Source organism: Neovison vison, chromosome 1 (assembly GCF_020171115.1).
Source record: "Neovison vison isolate M4711 chromosome 1, ASM_NN_V1, whole genome shotgun sequence".
Classification (NCBI taxonomy): Eukaryota; Metazoa; Chordata; class Mammalia; order Carnivora; family Mustelidae; genus Neogale; species Neogale vison.
In genome coordinates, this window is record NC_058091.1 from 61,928,132 (window position 1) to 61,953,521 (window position 25,390).

Genomic DNA, 25,390 nt, shown 5'->3' on the forward strand with positions numbered 1-25,390 from the left:
TGGGTTGTAAATATGCCTTTGCATATTTAGGATATGATAATGCATATTCTAATGATGATGATTGTAATAACCAAATAGAGAATAAGGAAAAAATTGGGTTTCGTAAGTTACAGATTTGGTAAGATGGGATCACAGAACCAAGAACAGTAGTGAAGGCCAATCATAGCCACTACTGTTAATAAGAACAGACAAAAATTTTTTCCTTTAGTCCTCATGAGGTGAGTACTGATTGGTAGAAAAGGCAATGGTGTTGGCATTCCTCCAGTAAATGAGTGCATGCCAGAAGGCACTGGCATAACCAGTATGAGGGTTGGAGACAAAAGCCAAAGTGAGGTTCAATGAAAGCAATCCCAGGACTAGCCAAAACAATATGGTCCCCACTGTGGACGTCTATAAAGAGCTGACTTGGTATAAGAGTAAGTTTTAGAATGTCTTAGATAATCTTGGCATATTTTTCAATCTCCAATAAACCCCAAAGTAAATCCTAATAGGTAAGAATTGTGAGACAGTAAGTTTAAAGTCATACTCCAGTTAGTACCTGAATAGCAGGGATAATATATTGTCAATTTAAGACATACCATATGACAGTCATAGGACTGACACCTCATTTGGAACAGCTAGAAACTAGCCACAACATATGAACAGTTAGAAATTCATTTCATTTCTACACTGGTATACACAGAGGAGATAACATATCATCAGAGACAATATTTTTGTCTCAGAAAATAATCCAGCTTTGTTCTAATACACAGGATAATGGTCTGTGATGTTTTCCAGTTCCCTAATTTTGTTATAACTTAGAAAACATATTTTTTAAAAATTCTAATTTATATCAATTTAATAATTAAATATACATATGAAGAAATACATATCCTAATGTATGTGTGTTTAATTATTTAATAAAATCTTACAGCATGTATCTGGCAATTCTCATGGTCTTAACATATCTATTAAAATATACTAGTATACCTTGACCCAACATAATCACCCTTTTATTAAGAAAGGTGGCATAATATTATGGAAAGTGCTGGAAACTAAAAGTACAGTGATCCATGTTCTGTTACAGAACTGACATTAATTTTCTGTGTCATTACCACCATGTTAAGTTTTCTTTTTGGTAAAATGAGAAATGGGTAATAGGTAAGTTCAAAGACCCCAGTACAAATTTCAAAGAATTCTCACTGACTTTAACATTTAAGCAGTTGTATGTACTTTATGCATGTTATAATTTTATTCAATTGCTAAAACAGCCATATGAAGTTGCTTTTTCACCTTTCATCAAATACAAATGGTAACTGTCTCTTCAAACAGGAATGACATAATTATTCAGTCAACAAATCATTAAATCACTACACAACAAACACCCATAGGTTACATCAATAAGCAAAATATTAAAAATCGCTCACATCACCCAAGATATTCAGTATAGTTCTCATTTTAGAAATAATAAAACTAATGACCAGAATATTTAAGTAAATTCCAAAGGTAACACATCTAGCAGGATAGAATTTGAGTTTTGATTTTTCAACATCAAAAATTATGATCTTTTTCTAGTAAGCCATGCTCTTTATGACATGAACAGAGACTAGGGTTATAGAAAATAAAGAGATAGCTAGATAATTCAAGACATTCTGAAGAACAAAATAACAGTACTCAGTGATAAATTTTGTCAAAATTATTTCTTTTTTTTAAAAAAAGATTTTATTTACCCATTTGTCAAAATTATTTCTTGAAGATTATGTTAGGTTTTTCATAGAAAGCACACAACCCCAACAAATTAGTCTGAAAAAATACATTTTTAAAAAGTCCTAAAGTGTAGGACTCCTGGGTGGCTCAGTCAGTAAAGCTTAAGACTCTTGATATTGGGGTCCTGAGTTCTAGTTCCACACTGGGGGTAAAGATTATTTTTTTTAATGTCCTAAAATGTGAAAATCCTCAATTTAATTATAAACACCAATTACCGGAGACTCAATACATTATATTTACCTTTATATAGTTAGAAAAGAGCCATATATGCCTCTTTTAACTTTTCCACCATGAAATTTCTGGAAATTGTCAGTTGGACTTTAAAGAACAGGGAGACCAAGAGGACTTTCAAAATGAATGAAATGGTTAGTTATAAAAACTACCTGCTTCAACAGATGACCTTTGCTTTGTCCCCACTTTCCTTAGAAAAGACATAAAGGGCATTGATGGGGCCCAAGACATGCTCCCCCCAAATATGGTGCCTTGGCATATTGATTACTTTAAGATGAAGAAATTTGAGAAACAGCAGGAACAGGAAGAATTTTCCCTGAAGCAGGTCATAAGATCTCATGTGAGAAGTACCCTCCTTATGCACAGAGGAAAGGGTCATCTTTATCTCAAAAGGCAGAGAGCAAGAGAAATCTGAATGAACAGGGTTTGCTAAGTTTTTCCCAGTTTACTACACTTAGCTCATATCCCTTTTTGTTCTACCATAGTTTTCTACCACTTTCTACACTTCATCAAACCTGGTATAAAAACACTCAGATTAACTGTTTCTGTGTTTTTCATTTCCTTATGAAGTTTGTATGTCAAGTAAAGTTTACATTAAATAACTGCTTATGCTTTTCTTTTCTTAATTTGTCTTTGGGCACACAGACCCAGCTGAGAACCAAAAGGATAGGAGGATAAAGGTATTTTTCCTCCCCTGCAGAATAATACTTTCAGATTTCAGCTTCCTCATATGTAAAACATAGAGACCAGTCAAAATAGCATCTAAGGTCCTTTCTTGTCAATAGCATTCTAAGATTTTATTAAAATAATAGTTGTAGGTGCAACTGGCTGACTCAAGTTTAGGATAAAACTCACAGGGTTGTAAGTTCAAGCCCCACGTTGGGTAGAGAGCTCACATAAAATAATAATAATAATAATAATTAGGGATGCCTGGGTGGTTAATCTACAACCTTCAGCTCATATCATGATCCCAGATTCCTGGGACTGAGCTCCGTATCAGGCTCCCTGCTTCGCAGGAAGCCTGCTTCTCCCTTTCCCACTCCCCCTGCTTGTGTTCCCTCTCTCTCCATGGCTCTCTCTGCCAAATAAATAAGATCTTAAAAACATAATAATAATTGGTTGTAAAATATTTATAAATAGAAGAAACAGAGAAAGGGAGAGAAAAAAGACTAGTGTGATATTTTACAATGTATAGTAAAGCAAGAAAGACCAAATTTTAGAGTAACAATGACTCTCAAGGTTTTTTTTTTTTTTCAGGAAATGTATCTCAAAATAGCAGATAATGGCCCCAAATGTGAGGGAGATTTAGCATCTATCTCATTCTTGGTCTTAAATCACTTAAATTGAAACCATAAGAGTCTATAATTTGCATAAGAAATTATAAAATCATAAGGATTTGCAGTTAAATGTATGCATTACAAACTTTTGTAACTTATATTTTAAAATTGGAGTCAATGTCATAAAATTTCAAGCACAGAATGTGAAGGAAATGAACTGCTTTACATTTCAAGTGAAATCTTTATTAGGAAAACATGAATCTACATCTGTAGTAGTCTTAACCTGCTTCCTAAAGCATTAGAAAGAAAATGCCAGCATCTTTGTCTTAATTTACACAGCTGACTTGCTCTTTTAAAATATTGAATGATCAAGGCACCTAGGTGGCTCAGTCATTCAGCTGTCTGCCTTTGGCTCAGGTCATGGTCCCAGGGTCCTGGGATAAAGTCCTGCATCAGGCTCCCTGCTCTGTGGGAAGCCTGCTTCTCCATCTCCCACTCCCACAGCTTGTGTCCTCTCTCTTGCTGTGTGTCTCTCTGTCAAATAAATACATAAAATCTTTAAAAATAAATAAATGAATAAATAAAATAAAATGTTGAATATTCAATATATAAGTTATAGGGTATTGACTCTAATTTTCAATTTTTTGATCTTCCTAAATACATTAGCAGTCAAGATAACCAGTACCTGGGACAATCTCAACTCAAAAAACATGCAAGGAGGAACCTGAAAATATTTCATGTTTGTTAGGTTCCTAACATTTGTGTTTAAAAATAAGTATCCTGAAGATTTAAGGCCAAGAACAAAACTATACTAACTCAAACAATAATCACAAAAATCTGTAAGCATCAGACTTTCAAATGGTAACTACCACCAACAACAAAAGAATTTAGGGTTGGAGAACCTATAAACCACAGTGAAAGGTATGTTTAGGTCAAAAGAGTATATAATATCATCTCTGACATGAATTTAAAAAGGAAAATTAAAATGAGTTGTTCTCGATAAGATAATCATTTTCAAGATTCAAATCTCAAAACACTCCAGAATGATATATTTATGAAATGCTCGGGTAACTACAGAATGTTTGGGCATGTATATTGTCGCAATCTTACTCAGTTTGTAAGTAAGGTTAAGAATAAAGCACAAAACTTTAAACTGGACATCCAGACGTCACTGCAAACCACAGACTTACATTCTTTTGCTATTTATATCGTTTGTTTACTTTTTGCATTTCCTCAGCTTGGACAGGGACTTTCTGCTTCTAGTCAATTTCACTCTTATTTTTGGCACATAAGTAAATTTTCCAGGACTTCTGGAAAATGTTACATCCAAAAATTCTTAGCAAAGAGATGATGGAAACATTCTTATTGAGATTTAATAAATTGGGTGGTGATAGTTGTCACTATCATCCCAGGACATACCCACAGCAACCCAAAACAGGTCTCTCAAGTCATCTCTAGGAGGCTGGCAGTAGTAAAACATGTTACCTTTTCTTCATCCTTACCCAACACTACCATTCAATACTCCTATCCCATTTTAAAACAGAAATGGCCTCCAAGGTTAGCCTGGCGACAATTCATACATACTCAAGCCGCTCCTGAGTTTTCTGAATGATTCATTGAGAATTTCTGTCAATACAGTAGCCTAGAGAAGCTTAAGCTTAAGCTGGTCTTCAGTGAGTACTATTAACTCCAATGTCCTGTCAGTTATCAAATTCTTTTATATTTAATCACATCATGTTATTTAAACTCTGGGGTCACATGGGTGGCTCAGTGGGTTAAGCCTGTGCCTTAAGTTCAGGTCATGATCTCAGGGTCCAGGTATCCATCCCCACATCCTGCTTTCTGCTCAGCAGGGAGCCTGCTTCCTCCACTCTCTCTGTCTACCTCTCTGCCTACTTGTGATCTCTCACAATCTCTTTAAGATTTTAAATAAAATCTTAAAAATAAATAAAACTTTGGGATCTCATAAACGTACACTTCCCTGCCCCCCCAAAAAAAACTGCCAAAAGGTAAGGGTATATTTTGTTTATAATAAATTATAGCTTTTATGGATTAAACATACTCTGTTAAAAGAGAATCATAGAATTAATTTCCATTTGTATGCTTGCATAAGAAGTTGCCTTATTCAAATTCCAGCGCTTTCTGTTATTATTTTAACTGGTGCTCTCAACTTTATCTACCAGCTGTTGAGAAATAAATTTTACTTATTTTATTGCCCAGTCAGAAGAAAATTTCCACACCAGTGTAGCCGAACTAAAAACGAGTAGGAAATTATAAATACAGCTTGAGGAGGAAGGAAAGGCCATTTCCTTTCAGCCACTCTCAATTTGGCCTGACTGGATTATGACAAATACGGGGCAGCCTCAATGTAGAAAGTGCTCCTATTGTAAAACACTCAGCACTGCCTGCAAACAAAACACGGAGATACAGCTTTCCACCAGGAATGCCTAGGAACACCCTGCATCCCCAGAGTAGGTTCCTACCTCAGAAACTTTCAAACTCAGTCAGAAGGTAGCAATGACTGCTGAGGGGACAAACATTATGATTAACAAGATCTTTATATCATTATAATGGAAATGCCTGTGACTACTTGGGGGTCTGTTTTAATACCCTTTTGAATCAGGGAATAACTCATCCGTTATTGCTGAAATGTCCTGATATGTGTCAGGAAGGGAGCAAGATAAACAGAGATTATGACTTATTTTGATAGGAATCTGAAGTATTTTGCCATTAATAATTTCTCCCTTATAGTTTACACAGAGCAATTCGAAATATTTCCTGGCATACCTGCATTCTCAAATAAACCCTAAATTAAGGAGGAAATACAGCAGTTTTACATAAAAATAACAAATCTTTCATGTTATCTTCTAGATTATAATTTTATATATTGAAATATATGATCATTTTGAGTTGATTTTTTATGTAAAATATAGGGTTTAGCTTGAGGTTTAGGGCCTGGTGAACAGATCTGTGACATGACACCAAAATCATGGTCTAGAAAAGAAAATAATCAATACATGGGACTTCATCAAAATTAAAAATGTTTGTCCTCCAAAAGATCCTATTAAGAAGATTGGAGAACAAGCTATAGACTGGAAGAAAATATTACATATTTGATGAATAACTTTTATCTGTAACATATAAAGAACTCTCAAAATTCCACATTAAAGCAATAATCCAATTAGAAATGGGCAAAAAAAAAAAAAGAGCTAAGTCATCCAGAAAGAAATATAGACAGCAAATAAATATATGATAAAATGATATCAACAACAAGATATCACAATGTAAGTACCAGAATGTCTACATTTTTTTAAAAAAGATTTATTTATTGGGGCGCCTGGGTGGCTCAGTAGGTTAAAGCCTCTGCCTTTGGCCCAAGTCATGATCCCAGGATCCTGGGATTGAGCCCCGCATCGGGCTCTCTGCTCAGCAGGAAGCCTGCTTCTCTTCCTCTCTCTCTCTGCCTGCCTCTCTGCCTACTTGTGATCTCTGTCTGTCAAATAAAAAAAAATAAAAAATAAAAAGATCTATTTATTTATTTTAGAGAGAGTGGGAGAGAGAGCAAGAACAGGAGGGGCAGAGGGAGAGGAAGAGAGGACCTCAAGAACACTCCATCCTAAGTGTCGAGCCCAACGTGGGGCTTGAGCCCAGGACACCAAGATCACGACCTGAGTTGAAACCAAGAGCCAGGCACTTAACTGACTGTACCACTCAGGTACCCCAGAATGGCTAAAATTTATAAAGTTATAGAACAAAATACTAGCCAGGAGGTAGAGAAACTGGATCTCTTATTCATTGCTGATGGGACAGTAAAATGATAGAGCCACTCTGAATAATATAATTTGGTAGTTTCCTATAGAAGAAAACAGACACATACCATGCATTCCAACAATGACACTCCTGTGCATTTTTCCCCCCAAAAAACCCGAACATAAGTGTTCATGGCAGCTTTATTTGTAATAGTACAAAACTGGAAAGAACAAAAATATTCTTCAATTGGTGAATGACTACAAAAATTGTGGTGTATTCATACCTGAAATATTACTACTTAGTGCTAAAAAAGAATGAACTAACAATATACACAACTTGTTTTGTTTTTGAGGCATTATGCTGAGTGAAAAAAGCCAATTTTAGAGGGTTACATACCATATGTTTCCATCTATATAACTTTCTCAAGATGACAAAATTATAGAGATGGAGCACAGATTATTGCTTGCAGGACTTGAGGATTTGGGGAGAAGATATGCGTAACTATTAAGGGGTAGCGGAAGAGAGATCTCTGTAGAGGGAAAACAGTTCTGTATCTCATTAAGGTAGCAGTTACATAAAACCATACATGTGGCAAAGTGACCCAGACTTACATACACACATTGTGCTCCTGTCAAATTCCTAAATTTTATGTTGTGCTCTAAGTACTTAATCAGATGTACCCACTGGGGAGGCTGGGTTAAGGATACATGGGACCTCTTTGTACTCTTTCTGATTTCTTGTAAATCGGTAATTATTCTTTTAAAAATATATATATTTTATTTATTTATTTGACAGAGACCGCAAGTGGGCAGAGAGGCAGGCAGAGACAGAGAGAGGGGGAAGCAGGCTCCTTGCTGAGCAGAGAGCCAGATGCGGGGTTGGATCCCAGAACTCTGGGATCATGACTTGAGCGGAAGGCAGAGGCTTTAACCCACTGAGCCACCCAGGCACCTCAGTCTGTAACTATTCTTAAATTGAAAAAAAAAAAATTTAAAAGTCTTATTAAAATGTCAGTTTTTGCACAGGCTATTGGATATACTAATGCCCCTTGTAAACTGAAAGTAACTCCATCAAAGTTATGACATAGACTTTTATACATTACTTTGCATACTTTATCCTAAGATGAACTCTTTAAATATTATTTTGGACTAAGTATACTACTGGAACTCTCTTGCTTATGTCTTCCTGCCTCCATTTTCACCTCTTCTTACAATAGAGAGCTATGTTGAAGGAGGGGAGTTATCCCTCCTCCATTAATAAGGTCCAGACAGGGCCTTGTTTCCATGTGCAATGATGGACACCAAGGAGGACCAATGAAAAAGCTTCAACCTCCTGACCAGAGCAATTATTTTAGGCAGAAGAAACATAACTCATACCAGTCATTGTAAGTCCTCCTGGATTAATTCATGAAATTAGAAAAAAAAGTGTTTTATTTTTATTTGTTTTTATAATAATTGATCACTTGTTTATAGATTTGTAGCTCCTGGTCAAATGGAGAGAGCTGGCCTAAAAATTAAACCAACAAGCTAGTATCACTTAAGTCAAAGAATCCCTTTTTTTCTTTATGCTTGGTTTAAATTAGTGGGGGCTCTGTCTCTGTCACCTTTATCACAGGATCCTGATAAATATAACACTGTATAAATATAGATACTGAAAATATTCTAGACTCACTAAATACAATATTTTCATTTGAAGAAACCAAATAGAAAAAAAGTAGGCCTATAATCCTTATTGGAAACAATTTGAAAGACTAAATATTATTAAAATAAATATATATAGTTGCTGGCATTTACTTTTGACTTACAAAATATCATTTGGTTTGATCGAATAGGTCAGCTTGATTAGTATCCTGTATTAACTAATTTGATAAAATTTATTTATACCTGCCTCCTTCCACAAAAATTTGAGGTCAGCATTTTCCTAAATATTCCAATAATAAATATATTGCTACAGTAAAATTTCTGAAATGTATTTTTATTGGTTACTTGGTTTAAAATGATATATTTCAGGGATGCCTGGGTGGCTCAGTTCACTAAGCAGCTGCCTTCCGCTCAGGTCATGATCCTGGAGTCTCAGGATCCAGACTTGCATGGGGCTTCCCACTCCACAGGGTGTCTGCTTCTCCCTCTGACCCGCCCCCCTCTAGTATTCTCTCTTATTCTCTCTCTTTCAGATAAATAAATAAAATCTTTAGAAAAAATAAAATAAAATGGTGTATTTCAGAAATCTTGCTATACTCCCAATATAAATGTCAGTATAAATAAAATTGAGAACCTGATTTAGAGTATCATTTATCACATGACATTAAGGTGATAAGTTCCTTCTTTGAGAGAATTGCAAAAGCAAACCTTTTAGTCTTCTGTTATGATACAGGCATGGTTTGACTTCATTTACTCCCACTCTAATGATACAGTATTTTAATTCAAGAGTATTTTTAACATTTGTCAACCCATGAAGAAACTAGATACAGGAAAATTTTAAAGGAATGTCTTGTAGTTTGTATATAAGATGTTAGCTTTAAATGAAGATAAAATTATAAAATATTTCTGCTGTGTTCACTAGACTTCTTTGTATTGACAAGCTATGCCAAATATAGCCATTACTTAAAAAGTATTGCTTCAGCTTTAAAAAAATCAAAAAACAAACAAACAAAACCTTTCTTTCCTTCAATATCTTGGCCTCTGCCCCTCTTCTGTCTCTGAATATGAAGTATATCATGATTAAGTTGCCTTTCTTGCAACTTCCTCAAATTTCTGGAAAACCATCTCCCCTTGGGGGGGTGGGGGCAGAAAGGAAGAAAGAATCAAAAGGAAATGAGCTCCTGAATAACAGATTATCTCTGGGGTTCAAAACTATACCCCATGACAACCTAAACACCCCAGAAAACACAGGAAGAAGTTTTATTGCCATATCTTAACATGTATAAAAAGTTGTTAAATTTTTCTTGAAGTTTATATGTATGTGTGTTTCACACAATTTATTATTCAAACTGAAACTGAAAACTGGAGTTACTATACACAGAAAATGAATCATCTAGGAAATGTTGCATTGTTTTACTATTCATTTTACCAGATTGAAAATTAGAGGTAAAATAAATTTCTTTTTATTTAAGTACAAGTAACATAAAATTGATCCTTTTAAATCTTATAACTGAGTGGGAGTTTGTGCATCCACGTTGCTGTACAGCTCCTATATTAAATTTCAAAACATTTTCATCACTCCCCCCCACAAAAAAACAAAAACCAAAACAAACTTCTCAGTCATTTTACATTATCCCTTACTTTAGCCTCTTAGCAAGCATTAATCTGCTTTCTGTCTCTATCAATTTAACAGTTTGGGATATTTCACATAAATGGAATCATATCCTGTGTGACCTCTTATGTCTGGCTTCTTTCACTCAGCATAGTGTTTTTAAGGTTTATTCATGTTGTAGCATGTAGCATACTTTACTCTTCTGTATGGATAAATAATATTCCATTGAAAATACATACCATATTTTGTTTCCTCTGTTGATAGACATTTGAGATGTTTTTACTTTTTAGCTATTGTGAACACTGATGCTGTGAACATTCATATGCAATTGTTTGGACACCTGTTTTCAATTATTTGGGGTATACACCTAAAGGTAGAATTGTTGGGCCAAATGGTAATTCTACATTTTACTTTTTAAAAAACTACCAAAGGACACCTGGGTGGTTCAGTGGGTTAAACCTCTGCCTTCAGCTCAGGTCATGATCTCAGGGTCCTGGGATCGAGCCCTGCATCAGGCTCTCTGCTCAGCGAGGAACCTGCTTCCCCTCTCTCTCTTCCTGTCTCTCTGCCTACTTGTGATCTCTCTCTGTGTCAAATAAATTAGTAAATAAAAATCTTAAAAAAAAAAAGCTACCAAATTGTTTTCCACAATTTTAGATCTTTATCAGCAGTGTAATACATGAGGGTTTCAATGTCTCCACATCCTCGCCAATATTTGTAGTTGGTTGATTATTATTATTTATTATAGCTATATATTCTATGTTGTCAATAGTATATATTGATAATATAAAATATTATTTTCATTATAATAGCTATGGTGGGTATGAGGTAGTATCTCATAGATATTTTTATTTTGTTTTATTTTTTATTGAGGTATAATTGACATACAATAATAGTACCTTAGTGGCAAGCATTGTAGTTTTAATTTTCATTGCCTTAATGACCAATGATTTTGAGAAATTTTTCATGTGCTTGTTGGTCATTGGTATATCTTTAGAGAAATGTCTATTCAAGTTCTTTGTCCACATCTTAATTGACTTTTGTCTTTTTGTTGTTGAGTTATAAGTGTGCTTTATATATTCTGAATATTAGATACTTATCAGATATATGGTTTAAAAAATATTTTGTTCTTTTTTTTTTTAATCTTTGGGTTTTCTTTTCACTTTCTCAAAACTGTTCTTTGATGCCCAAAAGTTTTTATTTTTATGAAGTACAATTTACCTATTTGTTTTTCTTTTGTTGCTTGTACTTTTGCTGTCATATATAAAATTTGTTGCCAAATCCAACATCATGATGATTTACCCTTATGGTTTTTGCTGAGTTTTATAGTTTTAGCTCTTACATTAAGGCTATTGATTTATTTTGAGTGAAGTTTTGTATATGGTGTGAGGTAAGGGCATTGTAGCATTTTAAGGCACACCTCATGAATATTTGAGCCACTGAAAAAATAATTCTGACAAAATAAAGGATTATTTTACTGTGATTTATTGTCCTTGATTTAAAAACATGCAAATGTGGATTTTGCAATGTATGGTCCATACAAAACTTAGAATTAGTTAATACTACTCTGGAAGAATCTATATTTGATTTGCTAGATGCCTTAGAGGTACTGTGATTTCCTTATTTGTTTCTGCTGACAACTTTACTACTTGAGCTCTAGTCCACCAAATCTAGCAGACTCTGGGCAGTATGCAAAGCTGTAATATCCATAACATGTCTGCCAAACTTCTTACAGTCCTTAAATCTGGTGGTAGGGGATGGGGTTGTAAAATTTCTTTGTGATTATAACACTTAGAGAGGGCTTTCCATTTTATAAAGTTCTTTAAACACAATATTTTACTTAGTCCTATTACTCCCTTTTGAATTAGACAAGACCTGTACTTCTTCATTATTTTATATATAAACTAATTAATCTTTGCAGAACTAAATGATCTTCCAAGGTCATATGACAGAAAGTAGCAGATTACTACTCAAAGCTCAGCCCATGAACTCTGGGCCATTTTTTTTCTCTTTTTTCTTTACTCAACTATGGTGAGTCAGTGTGATTTTTGAGCAAATTTATAAGAGGGGTTTATCAAAAATTATTTTAACTCATTATTGAAAATCAGATTTAAAAATAGTAAAAAGCTATGACATGCCATTTCCCCTCCAAATGAATATGTAGTACATATTTATAAGCTTTTAGTACAATAATTTTATAACCAAACAGCTGCTGAAACAATGAATTTTTATGACCAACATCTCAGTTAATGTTTTTCTCCTAAGCGTGATAAAATAAAGTTTGTGTGACACAATTCATCTACTTCAGATGCATTTAATATAAGTATCAGTGAAAGGATAATCAACAAGAGGAGAATCCATGAAATGAAGTCACATTGGCAGTAGAGTAAAATAAAAACACATGTTGATTATCTAGGTTTTTAACTCGTATGTATGCCTGATCATATTGAACAATAACTTGCATGATTCATTAAAAGAAATCAAAACTAGAACTTTTTTTTTTTTAAAGATTTTATTTATTTATTTGACAGAGAGAGAGAGATCACAAGTAGGCAGAGAAGCAGGCAGAGAGACAAGAAGCAGGCTCCCTGCTGAGCAGAGAGCCTGACTCAGGGGCTCAATCCTGGGACTCTGGGATCATGACTGAGCTGAGGCCGAGGCTTTAACCCACTGAGCCACCCAGGTGCCCCAAAACTAGGACTTTCTTTAGAACTATGCAGTAGACATTCATCTTAGCTCATAGTCAAATCACACATATTAATTGAGCACCTTTCACATGAATAGGTCCATATTAGATAATAAAATAGGGTAACAGTCTGAATAAGATTTAGTCTCTATGTTTAGTTTACAATCAAAGAAAGGTGACATATATGTATACAGCTAACTAGATTATAAAAGAATATGCCACAGCTAAGGTAATGAGCTGCCCTGCAAAGTAATGAATTTCCTCTCCCTGGAGGTGTTCAAGCACAAACTGGCCTTCCCCTCTACAACATTGTTATAACAGAAACTGATGCATTGGTAGAGACTGGCAGTGAATCACTTGTAAGAGCACTTCCAATTTTAATATAAGCTCTAAAATAATACAGTTTACAGTTAAAGCTGTAAAATAAACCCCTTCTCAAAGCATTAGCTTACTGCTGTATTAATGTTTTTTCCCTGCTTATGATTTTCTTTATTCATTATTCATATGTACCTCTGGGACATTTTTATTACTTCTTGAATGAAACATTTTCTACAAATAGGAGGGGGGCATGTCTTTTGTAGTAGGAATTCCATCCAAGGTAAGTCCTATGGTTATTCCAAGTGACTTTTTTGTTGTTTATTTCCTTAAACAGCCCTCTTGCATCTGAGAAAGTGATTCCTCCACCAGAACACCCTGAGTTAATGCTATCACATTACTATTATATACTGGATCAAAGGTTTGTGTAAAAAAATTGAAATATAGTGTAATTAGTAGCTGAAGGCCTAACTAGCAAATGTAAAATAAATTTTAGAGAAATACAAAATGTTATTTGGCACTGATCACTACCATAAAAAGCATGTCAAATTAAATAGCATCCCAATATGCTAACAATGTGTTTTCTAAAAGGTGAAGAGGTTAATTGTATTGTAAAAGGAATTTCCAAAAGAATGCATCATCTATTTTACATTGAAACTTCAATTTACTATGGCAGGAAACCATATTACTGAACTTTGCAGAGTAGCAAGTAATTGACCAAACATTCAGAAATAGTTTTCCCTAATTGTTGGTTGTTGGAGCAGCATATATTATGATATTTAGTGATCCTAATTAAGTTTAATAAACTAAAGTGATCTTTGCTATGAACTAAAATTTTTATTATACATTTTTAAGTTAATAAACTTATATAAATTTGCTAAAAGATTCCTATGATTAAATTTGTCATGGTTGATATAAAACTGTTCAGCCATTTGGAGGAAATGATTTTTTTAAAATGTTTTATGTTAGCAAATGAGAATTACTGATTATTATTCATCCTAACAATATTCAATTCTCAAATTATGAACTGAATACATCTTGATTGTGGTTTATGGTAATAAGTAAAAAGTTTAAAGTTTAATTAGTTATACAACTGAGTTGGACTTTTTTCTACAAATCCTATAGGTTTTATTTTCACTGAGAGTTTTTTTTTTTTTTTTTGGTTTTGTTTTGTTTTTTCCAACTTGTCTAGCTTCTGAAGGGAATAGAGAACCCAGTGAAGATTGATGAATTCCTCAAGGGGACTACATCAGTAAGTGTTCTCTCTCTTATATCTCCTTCCTTTTTTTTTAAGATTTGTTTAAAAATTTATTTGAGAGAGAGAGAGGGAGCACAAGCAAGGGGAGCTGCAGTGGGAGAGGGAGAAGCAGGCACTCTGTGGAGCAGGGAGCCAGATGCTGATCCTTGACCATGAGATCATGACTTGAGCCAAAGACAGAGGTTTAACTGACTGCGCCACCAGGTGCCCCCAGGTATCTCCTTCTTTTTAAGGAATGTACCACTCCTTAGCTGAAGAAATACCAGAGTGATTCTTAAAATGTAAAATTATTAGTACCTGGAAAACATTATCAAGAATTTGTTAAGAAGGCCAAGCCTTTAGATGTTCTAGTTAGCCAACACAGTTTGTATTAACTCCAGCTAATTTCCTTAGTGCTCATCCTCTGTCTTTCACTGTTTTATTTATATATATATGTATGTTGACACTCAAAATGATTCTTATGTTTAAAACCTGCTACATATCATTATTTTAAAGGTAGAACATGATTAATTAGTTCACAGGCATTTTAAAAAGTCACATTAAATGAACAACAGACCAAACTGAGGGAGGAAGCCACTAAAAGTTAAGTTGTTAACATGGTTCTAATTTACACGAACATATAGGCTTTCAGTTGCTATAAAGGAAAACTCAAGTCACAATAGCCCACACTAAAAAGGAGATGAGTTGGCTCATGTGACCAAAATGTTCTGAACTTCCTTTTCTCCTTTCAGAGAACCTTGCTTTGGCAGTTCACATGCTGTGACCAGAGTGTCCTCTCTCTCGTTCTCAGTTAGTGGGAATTCCGTTCTTAGTGACTGCCTGTTCTCAAGGCCTAATGCTGGTTCACGGTGCTTCCCCAAATTCTCCTCTTTCTCATTAATGTCAGAGAGAGAAGAATAACAAAGTAGTTCTATAAGAAGAATAAAAAAAGCATCTTTTCTAAAAATCTTAGGGAAGGTCACCTTCAATTGCTTGGGTGCATTTGGAACAAAAACTCTGCATCAGTCGCTCTGTGATGATTACCCTAAGTCAGTGAAGCTTTAGTTCTATGGCTGCAGAGGGGTTCAACTTCCTCTGAAATACATAAGCTTTGTAGGCGAGGACAAATCCCCACCAAATTCGAGATAGGTTTTTATCAAAAGGGAAAAAAAAAAAAAAAAATGGACCACTAGAAAAAAGGTGCATGAAACTTGTGTGATGCAACTTTACCTTTCCACTTACTCTCTCTTTGCCTTTAAGTAATTAATAGAAAAATCATTTTTGTAAAGATCGAATAACACAAAACTGATGAACCAATTATTCTCATTCCTCTCATTTAGAGCCCATTATCACATGTGTTTATTACAAAAGGCTGCCACCACCCCACTTAACATCCATGGAAAATAACTAAAGAAGTTGCTGAATCATAGTCTCTTTGACAATATACATCACTGGCTAATTCTTCAACAGTAATCATAAATACAAGTAGTCTTCTCTCTAAATATAGAAAAAGGTAAAGTTGTATAAAGTCCTTCCACCATTTAATCATATTGCACATTCCCATACATTTCCAAAGAAACCTATAGGCCTCAGTTTCTTAGTCTGCAGGTTCTGTGGTTTTCCAGCTGGACCCCAGGGCCAGTTAGCATAAATCCAAATATGAGACAGTGGGCATATAGAATACGTGGATAGGTGAAAAGAATTATTACCCTGGCATTTGGATTTAGGTTCTCTATGCCCACATCCTATGTGATAGGGCCTACTAAGTAGGAGAGAATTCACTGTACAAGCGGGAGCTGTGCCAGATATCTTCTATATTCTCTTTCAGATTCACACTCTGCCTTTCTTCACCCTGAACTGTGTTCCAATAGCTAACGTGTATCAACTACTTGGATTCACTTGTGTCTCTGATTTCTGGCTGGGCTTGGCCATTAAAAGGAACCACGAGGAAATAAGCAGAGAGATGGAGAAGAATGTTATGGAAATTCTCTCCCCAATTCTGTGTCCTCTAGTAATTCATTGTGGGTTGACTATGACCATCCATAAAATCCCACAGGTCCTGTTAAGCAGTCTTCCCCAAAGAACTGTCTTCCCTGGTCCCAGTAACTGCTTCTTCCCCTTACCCAGTCAGATATAAGGATATTCAGAACTCCCCACCATTACTAACCTGGGGGTCGAATTGTTGGATTCCTTACATATACTTTTATACTTTGTCCACTAACTAGGATCATTCCAATGTACCCTATAGAAGGTACTATTTCTTGCCAGGACCATAACTGATCCTATGGTCAACAGGGGTATGGGAATAATATAAAAAATAACAAAAAGTTGGGGCATCTGGGTGGCTCAGTGGGTTAAAGCCTCTGCCTTCAGCTGAGGTCATGATCCCAGGGTGTTGGGATCGGGCCCCGCATCGGGCTCTCTGCTCAGTAGGAAGCCTGCTTGTTTCCCTTCCTCTCTCTGCCTGCCTCTCTGCCTACTTGTGCTCTTTGTCTGTCAAATTAAAAAAAAAAAAAAAAAAAGTGAAAAAGCCCAATCACACTAGAAAGACACATTAAGGGAAGTGAGAAATAAGGTTTAACCACCGGGGTTGGGGCGGGGGCGGGGGGAGATGATAGAGACCTTAAATCCAGCAGACTTTTAAAAGTTTGGTTAACATTAATAAAAGAACTACAAGATGTTTCTTTGATCAAGGTATGTTGGAAATGTCATTTAATATTTCTTTCATTGGTTTGGTGGACTGTTAATGGAAAAGACTTAAAAAAGAAAGAAGGAAAGTTTAAAGGACTATAAAGACATGTGGACAAAGATGAATATAAGCCTGATCAGGGGGAGTAGATTAAGAGGAAAGGTGAAGAAAAATGGATGCATAGAGTCTTTTAATTATGGAGAGCTGAATAAGAAACATGAGAGGAGAGATACAGAGTGTAATCATATAATTTATCATCCGAAACTAAACATCTCTGGAAGTGGTGAAACTTCCACTAACATATAAGGCAAGACAATAGATGTTTAGTAGGATTAGCTCCCATTAAACAGGGACATGTAGTCAACCAAGAGATAAAACATTTCAGAATAGCAAACCTGAGTTCTTTAGGAAATAATCACTTTTGTTGAGGCCAAAGAAGTTAAGCACTAAGGCCAATTATGTGGGAATGGGGGAAATAGATAAAGGGTCATTTTTGTACATGAAGTTGAAAATGCCCAGATAGTATATGGCACTATAGGACCAAATGCATGGTTAATCAGGAACACAGGATAAGAAATATAAATTTGAGTCTTGTCAACATAAAGAATGAATCTGTTCTACAAAAGAGATAATTTCCCTGACAGAAATTCCTTCCCTCTTAACTATTTATGCCTGTGAATTACTTCCTCCACGGCAGTCTAAGATCCTTAAGGGCAGGGCCAGCCTCTGATTCACTTTTGTAAATCGCCAGGCTTAGCACACTGTTGTATATCTAAAAGAAACTAATAAATGTTCGTTGAATTAGACATTTTACTTAGGACACTTGAATAGCATATCTATTACCATGTCTCTGTCCTGCTACCATTCTGTCATACCTCATCCTTTACCTAAACAAACCCACTTCCTACTCAGTTCGGTTTGCCATGCAGAAAAGGAGAGTTTAAGAATCAGTGTCTAGCCAGGGATTGAACTATTCCTGTGTTGTTGAAAATAAGCCAGAACATAAATTAACTGTTATACATAAAAGTCTGACATCTTGTCTGGACAACTGAATGGGCAATAGTTTCTATTGTAGAACTGGCCAAACAAGTGTTATATATTTAAATGCTGATTTTTTTCTTATTCTCTTCTTTATGTTTACTTTGGTGAAGGTGTTTTTGAGGTTTTATATTAGGAGATGTTATTTTTGTTTAAATAAGATGAATGGGGGACATTTTTTCCTGTATATTTATAACATTTTGATGTTCCAGATCAATATTTGACCTCTAGCAAGGCAAGTATAACCTGGCTGCCTACTTATTCTCATATTTTTGGCCCTTGGTTTTACAGATATAACTAATGTCTTCCTTATCCATTTTATTTTTTAAAAACCAGCTGCCATTTCATCATTGTCATAAAACCTGCTTCCCTGTCTGCATCCAATAAATATGAAATACATGCTGATAGAGTTTTTCACTCATCATTTGGCAAAAGTTTACCAACTCTTTGAAACAGTGCTAGGTAAATACATGAGATTTTGTGGGTCAGAAAACACAAAAATAATAAAACATTGTCCCTGACCTCATACAGTTATAAATTTTTGTGGTGACTGAATTTTGTGATTCTTTTGTCACAATATTACTTGACAGAAATAAAAATGTCTTAAGTGCTATAGAACCCCTACGCCGTTTCCCTCCTGCCTTCCTTTCCTCCTTCTATTTAAGACAGCTATTTTCAGAGCATGTCAATATTGAATATTCATTAATTTTCAAAGTCCTGGGTTTTTGCCAGTTTAGATTTAGTTGATGTTCCATTACACTGTTGAGCAGATTTCATGGTTCTCTAATCAAATTAGCTCACTTCTAAACACAAACATTTTTATAAGACACTTGCCCAAAGCAATTACGACTTAGCTCCTATCTTAAAATAAAAAAAAAAAAAAATCAAGCAGCAGGTTATGAAGTTTAGCACATCATCTGCTGTACAAAGAGACCAACACACAAGAGGAACAGCCAACCTTCCTACAGCATATACTGTAGATCACACAGTGTAACACACACTGTAGATCAGAGAGCTGTTACATCACTAATATTCAAAGCCCCCTGGATTTCAATTATATTTTATTTATTATCTTAGCTGCTTCACCACTTGTGATGCATAGTAATCTTCCACACATTCACTGCTTTCACCTTGATGGTTGTGAAGTATCTTCTATGATGCATTTTGTCATTTAATATTACATTTACTATGCAAAACACAGCTAAATCTTGACAGGCCCCATAAAAACCCATCCTAAATGAACCATTATATTGTATGCTGTCAACGTAGACTAAAAAAAATACAGTGCCACTCCACCACACTTGCAGAAGCAACAAAAAATAGTGGGTGATGCAGAAAATTGTGAATGATGTAGCTTCCAAAATGATGATGGCAACTACACGTTTTGTAGTTGATAGGACGTGTCTCTGGTTGGAAGACCAAAATTCATTCCTTTCATAAAGTAGTTTTTTAATTCTTATGGGAAAGTCAATTTTTAACAAGACCTTGATTGTCTAGAAGTTCAGCCAACACAGGAGAACAACGAGGTACACATGTGCTTATATAAGATGACTGCAGTTTGGAGTGTAATAACAGTAGACAGACCCTGGCGGTGGTGAAGGGGGAGTGAACTGCCGTCACTCTTGCTCTTGGGAAGCTATGTGCTCACAATTGCCAGGTCCTGCTAATCTTCTCAAGGGTTATGAAATAAGTGTTATTAGCCTACTATGTTGGAATTACAGGGACCAGTGAATTCTGAAACCTTTGGCACCTGAAAAGTTCCCCTAGGAACAGATGTGGTTTCTTATCTCATCTGCATGACCATATCATCACGAAAGTAATGAATACACAGAATCCTGTGCCCTCTGCCAGAACTGCTCTACTTAAGTCCTGGAGGAGAGTCTGTATTTTTAAAAAGTGTACAGGGCAAATCAGATGGTCTGCCAGGCCTTGGAGACACAACTGTGCAGTTGTGACTTGCCAGATATTAGAGTCCCTGCCACCTATGATCAATACTGAAATGTATTTACTGCTCCTTACAATCCCTGGCCTGATAAAAATCATCCGTTTATCTCTCACCCCTCAGCGACCACTTTTTGGGGCTAAGCTAACAACCTGGTGACTCTAGTGTAAGAGATACATACTTCTCTAGCTTTCTCTCAACCAGGATCAGATCATCTCCAGGTGATTCAACAGCATCTTGAAGCAAAGGGAGTCAACACACTACTGCATTGAAAATCATGGGTTACCTTTTTTTAACAAGAGTTAGAGCACAGAAGTGGAAATTTGTGTATTTTATTATCTATAAAAATGAACTTGTTCAAAGCTATCAATGCACAATTTTTTATTAACATATAATGTATTATTTATTTCAGGGGTATAGGTCTGTGAATCATTAGTCTTATGTAATTCACAGCCCTCACCATAGCACATACCCTCCTCAAAGTTCATAACCCAGCCACCCTATCTCTCACCCCACCCCTCCAGCAACCCTCAGTTTGTTTCCTGAAATTAAGAGTCTCTTACAGTTTGTCTCCCTCCCTGGTCCCAATGAAATGCACAAATATATATATATATATATATATATATATATATATATATATATAGTTTATTTATATATATATATAAACAGATATGTATGATATAGAACATATCTCATGTGGACTTGAACTCCTAAGATGTAACCTATGGAAATCTAACAGTAACGTTAGTAGAAAATGACAGAATCTTTAATATCACGACTGAAAAAATGAATGTTATGTTAAGATCTTTATATTTTAAGGGCAAAACTCTACTCTGCTACAGGGCCTGATGGTGTAGGTACTCTTTAAAATCTATACAACTTTGCCATATATTTAACATGTATTAAGACTTCAGGGTATATATACTATGCCCATCCTACACTTGTGTACTAACATGTCTCATGTCTTTCAATGGGCAGATTTAGAACTGAAAGGAACTTGTAATATCATTTTTCCCTATTTATTTTATTTAGGACTATATAGTAAATGCCTTGCTTTTACAAAATACCTGGAAATGCTGGTTAAAATAAAAACAAGCACGCTTTTTAAATAAAGGAAGGAAAATATTGTCTAAACTATAAAACAAAATTATAATTACCTAATGATATATAAAATAATAATACAATTATTAATTAATAAATAATAAAATTTTAAGAAAATAAAATATTTATATGGACATATAAAGTATATATTTTATATATTTCATATATATTACATAATATTATCTATTTTGTATTATATATATGATATTTTGAATAAAAACGTTCCATTAATATGATAATAATCTATATAATAATTATAATGACCAATTAAGCAATCAAATAGAATCTGTGTAAGACTATTGGAAAATATTATTGGAAAATTAAAAGGTTTTAGGATGCCAAACTGGGAAATTGCTTTGAAGCTGCCATAATTCATACTGATCCAAATAATCTAGAATCTTTTTTTAAATATTTTATTTATTTATTTCACAGAGAGAGAGATATCAGAAGTAGGCAGGGACAGGTAGAGAGAGAGGAAGGGAAGCAGGCTCGCTGCCTAGCAGAGAGCCTAATGTGAGACTCGATCCCAGGACCCTGGGACCATGAGCTGAGCTGAAGGCAGAGGCTTTAACCCACTGAGCCACCCAGGTACCCCAATAATCTAGAATCTTGATTGTTAAAAACAAAGCCAGAGAGTAAAGACAAGACATTGGGACCCAAACATGGAGAAATGAAACTAATCACTTGAAAATAGGACATTCAGAGGACTTCAACATCAATACATAGATGGCCTAACACGAGTTCACCTTCCAGAAAGTAGACATGACAAGAAACTTCTGTCTTAAGGAGGACTCTAGGTAGAAAAATAAAATAAAATAGATTCTCCCCTAAAAATGTGTAATTTGGACCTGCCTTCACACTGATGGAAATCAAATTGACATTTCTTGCAAGTATAAGTTAAGAAATTAAGTTATAAAACTAACTCAAGTTTGCCTTGTGTCAGTAGACCCTAAGGCAGCCTCTGTGAGGATTCATAGCCACTCAGATTTCCTGTGATACAAAGAGATAAAACTTGGGTGTCTGGGTGGCTCAGTGGGTTAAGCCTCTGCCTTTGGCTCAGGTCATGATCCCAGGGTCCTGGGATCAAGTCCCGCATTGGGCTCTCTGCTCAGCGGGGAGCCTGTTTCCTCCTCTTTCTCTCTCTGCCTGCCTCTCTGCCTACTTGTGATCTCTGTCAAATAAATAAATAAAATCTTAAAAAAAAACACAAAGAGATAAAACTCAACTGGATGTGAACTCACAATACAGAAAGATATGTATCAACATGAGGGAGAATAAGCACAAAGAACACATGGCTGAATTAGATAACCAAGGAGTTTAGACATTTCAACTACTGCATATAGATTTTGTGGTAACTATAAATAAACATCTTTTTTAAAATTTTTTTAATGAGTAAACCTAGACAATAAATCAGAAAGAAGATATAATCAAACAAAGCCAGAAGGATTCAAAACACAATGAAATAGAATTTGTGTATGAGTATAAAAAATAGATATATGTCTATATCTGTGTAACCACTACACAATTTTTAAGAAAGAGAATATTTCCTCTGTGTTATTCCTTATGCTCCACAAATGAGTGAAACTATATGATAATTGACTCTCTCTGTATGACTTATTTCACTCAGCATAATCTCTTCACACAGAAGACATTGGGAGATGGAGAGAAGAAGTGAGTTGAGGGAAATTGGAGGGGAACCATGAGAGACTGCGGACTCAGAGAAACAAACTGAGGGTTTTGGAGGGAAGGACATGGGAGGTAGGGTGAGCCTAGTGGCGGGTATTATGGAGGGCACGTATTGCATGGAGCACTGGATGCGGTACATAAACAATGAATTCTGGAACACTGAAAAGAAATTAAAAAAAAAAAAAAGGAGAGAGAATATTTCTAGAACCTTAGAAGTTCTTTGTATGAACCTTGCCAATCAAGACCCTTCCCTCTGTACCACAGTAACCACTGCCTTAATTTATAGCATAATTATTCACTTAATTTTACCTACTTTTCTTAAATAATATTATATTTAATTTTGTTTATAACTGAATTATGTATACATAAAATTGCACTTTATTCATGTGGTTGTTGTCTTGCTTTGCTCAAAATTACTTTTGAAATCCATTTATCTTCACTGTTACAATAAGATGCTCAACATCACTCATCATCAGGGAAATGCAAATCAAAATCACAAGATACCACCTGTCAGAATGCCTAAGATCAACAGTGGAGGGCACAACAAGTGTTAGTGAGGATGTGGAAAAAGAGGAACCCTCAATGCATTGTTGGTGGGAATCCAAACTGGTCCAGCCACTCTGGAAAACAGTATGGAGTTTCCTCAAAAATTAAAAATAGGGCTCATATGATCCACTAATCACACTACTGAGTATTTACACAAAGAATATGAAAATGTTAATGAGAAAGGATATATGCAACCCTATGTTTATTGCAGCGTTATTTACAATAGCCAAATTATAGAAATATCCCAAATGTCCAATAGATGAATATATATATACAAACATATATATATATATATATACACACACATGTATATATGAATATTATTCAGTCATAAAAAGAAGGAAATCGGGGTACCTGGGTGGCTCAGTCAGTTAAGCAGCTGCCTTTGGCTTAGGTCATGATCTCAGCATCCTTGGATTGAGCCCCACATCGGGGTCCCCACTCAGTGGGGAGCCTGCCTCTCCCACAATCTCTCCCCCTGCTTGTGTTCTCTCTCTCGCTGTATCTCTGTCAAATAAATAAATAAAATCTTAAAAAAAAAATAATGAAATCTTGCCACTTGCATAGATGGACTTAGAAGGTATAAGACTAAGCCTAACAAACCAGTCAGAGAAAGACAAATACCATAAGATTTCATTCATATGTGGAATTTAAGAAACAAAACAAGTAAATAAAGAGAAAGAAAAATGGAAAACCAAAAAGCAGGCTCTTCACTATAGAGAACAAACGGACAGTCACCAGAAGGGAGGGGGTGGAGGGATGGGTGAAATAGGCGATGGGGATTAAGAGTACACTTATGATGAGCATTGAATAACATATGGAATTGTTGAATCACTTTATTGGATACTAACATAATTAATATTAAGGTACAATATAATATTGAAACTAATATAATTCTGTTAACTACACTAGAATTGAAATTTTAAAAAAAAGAGAAAAAAGAGGCAGAGCAAATGGGAATCTTACCAACAATGGAACCTGACTAGGAGAAATTCTGAAGGACATAATTTAGAAACAAAGAATAATCCTAGAAGGATGATCTGAGTAGCAAGAAGGAATGGTGAGAAAATGTATATATTTGGGTAATCTAAATAAACACTTAGTATAAACAATAATAACAATGCTTAACTTATGAGACAAAAAAAATGATTAAATCCTGCACAAGATTAACATTTATAATGTGTGGAAGTATGATTACAATTCTTTAATCCTGGTATTAATCAAGAAGTATGTGAATTTAAACCTTAAGTTTAAATTTAAACCTAGGATTGAATTTAAACCTAAGGTTTATATTTCCAAGCCAAAGTTGGTTGAAGAAAGTGTGATAATAACAACAACAGCCATAATAAATAAAAATAATCCCAGGAAGATAGGAAGTGATGCAAAATGACCAAAAGAGTATGTAAACAAATATTGTAGAAATAATTTAAATATATCAGTAATCAATAAAAGTAAGCTCACAAGTCAAGTAATAATAAGAAAAGGTAGGGTAGAATTAAAATTAGGAAAATTAGAAATTAAAATTAAGAAAAGTAAAATTAGGAAACACCTTCATAATATTTAAGATAGTTTTTCCTATAAACATTATAAGTTTTGATGCATCTGATGGGCTCAGTCAAAAAAGCAAGCAACTCTTGATCTCAAGGCTGTGAGTTTGAGCCCCGTGTTGGGTGTAGAGATTACATAAATGAATAAATATATAAATAAATAAACAAACATTACAACTAGTTTTAAAGTAAAAAAATGAAAAATATTATACCAGTTAGGAAACACTGAACAGAAGATAGCTGATGTTGTTGTTAATTATGGCAGCTGTAGGGGTGCTAAATCTCAACACACAACATAAAGAATGGATTCATTGGAAGCTGAGAAGTCTTAACTCCTCTGAGAAAAA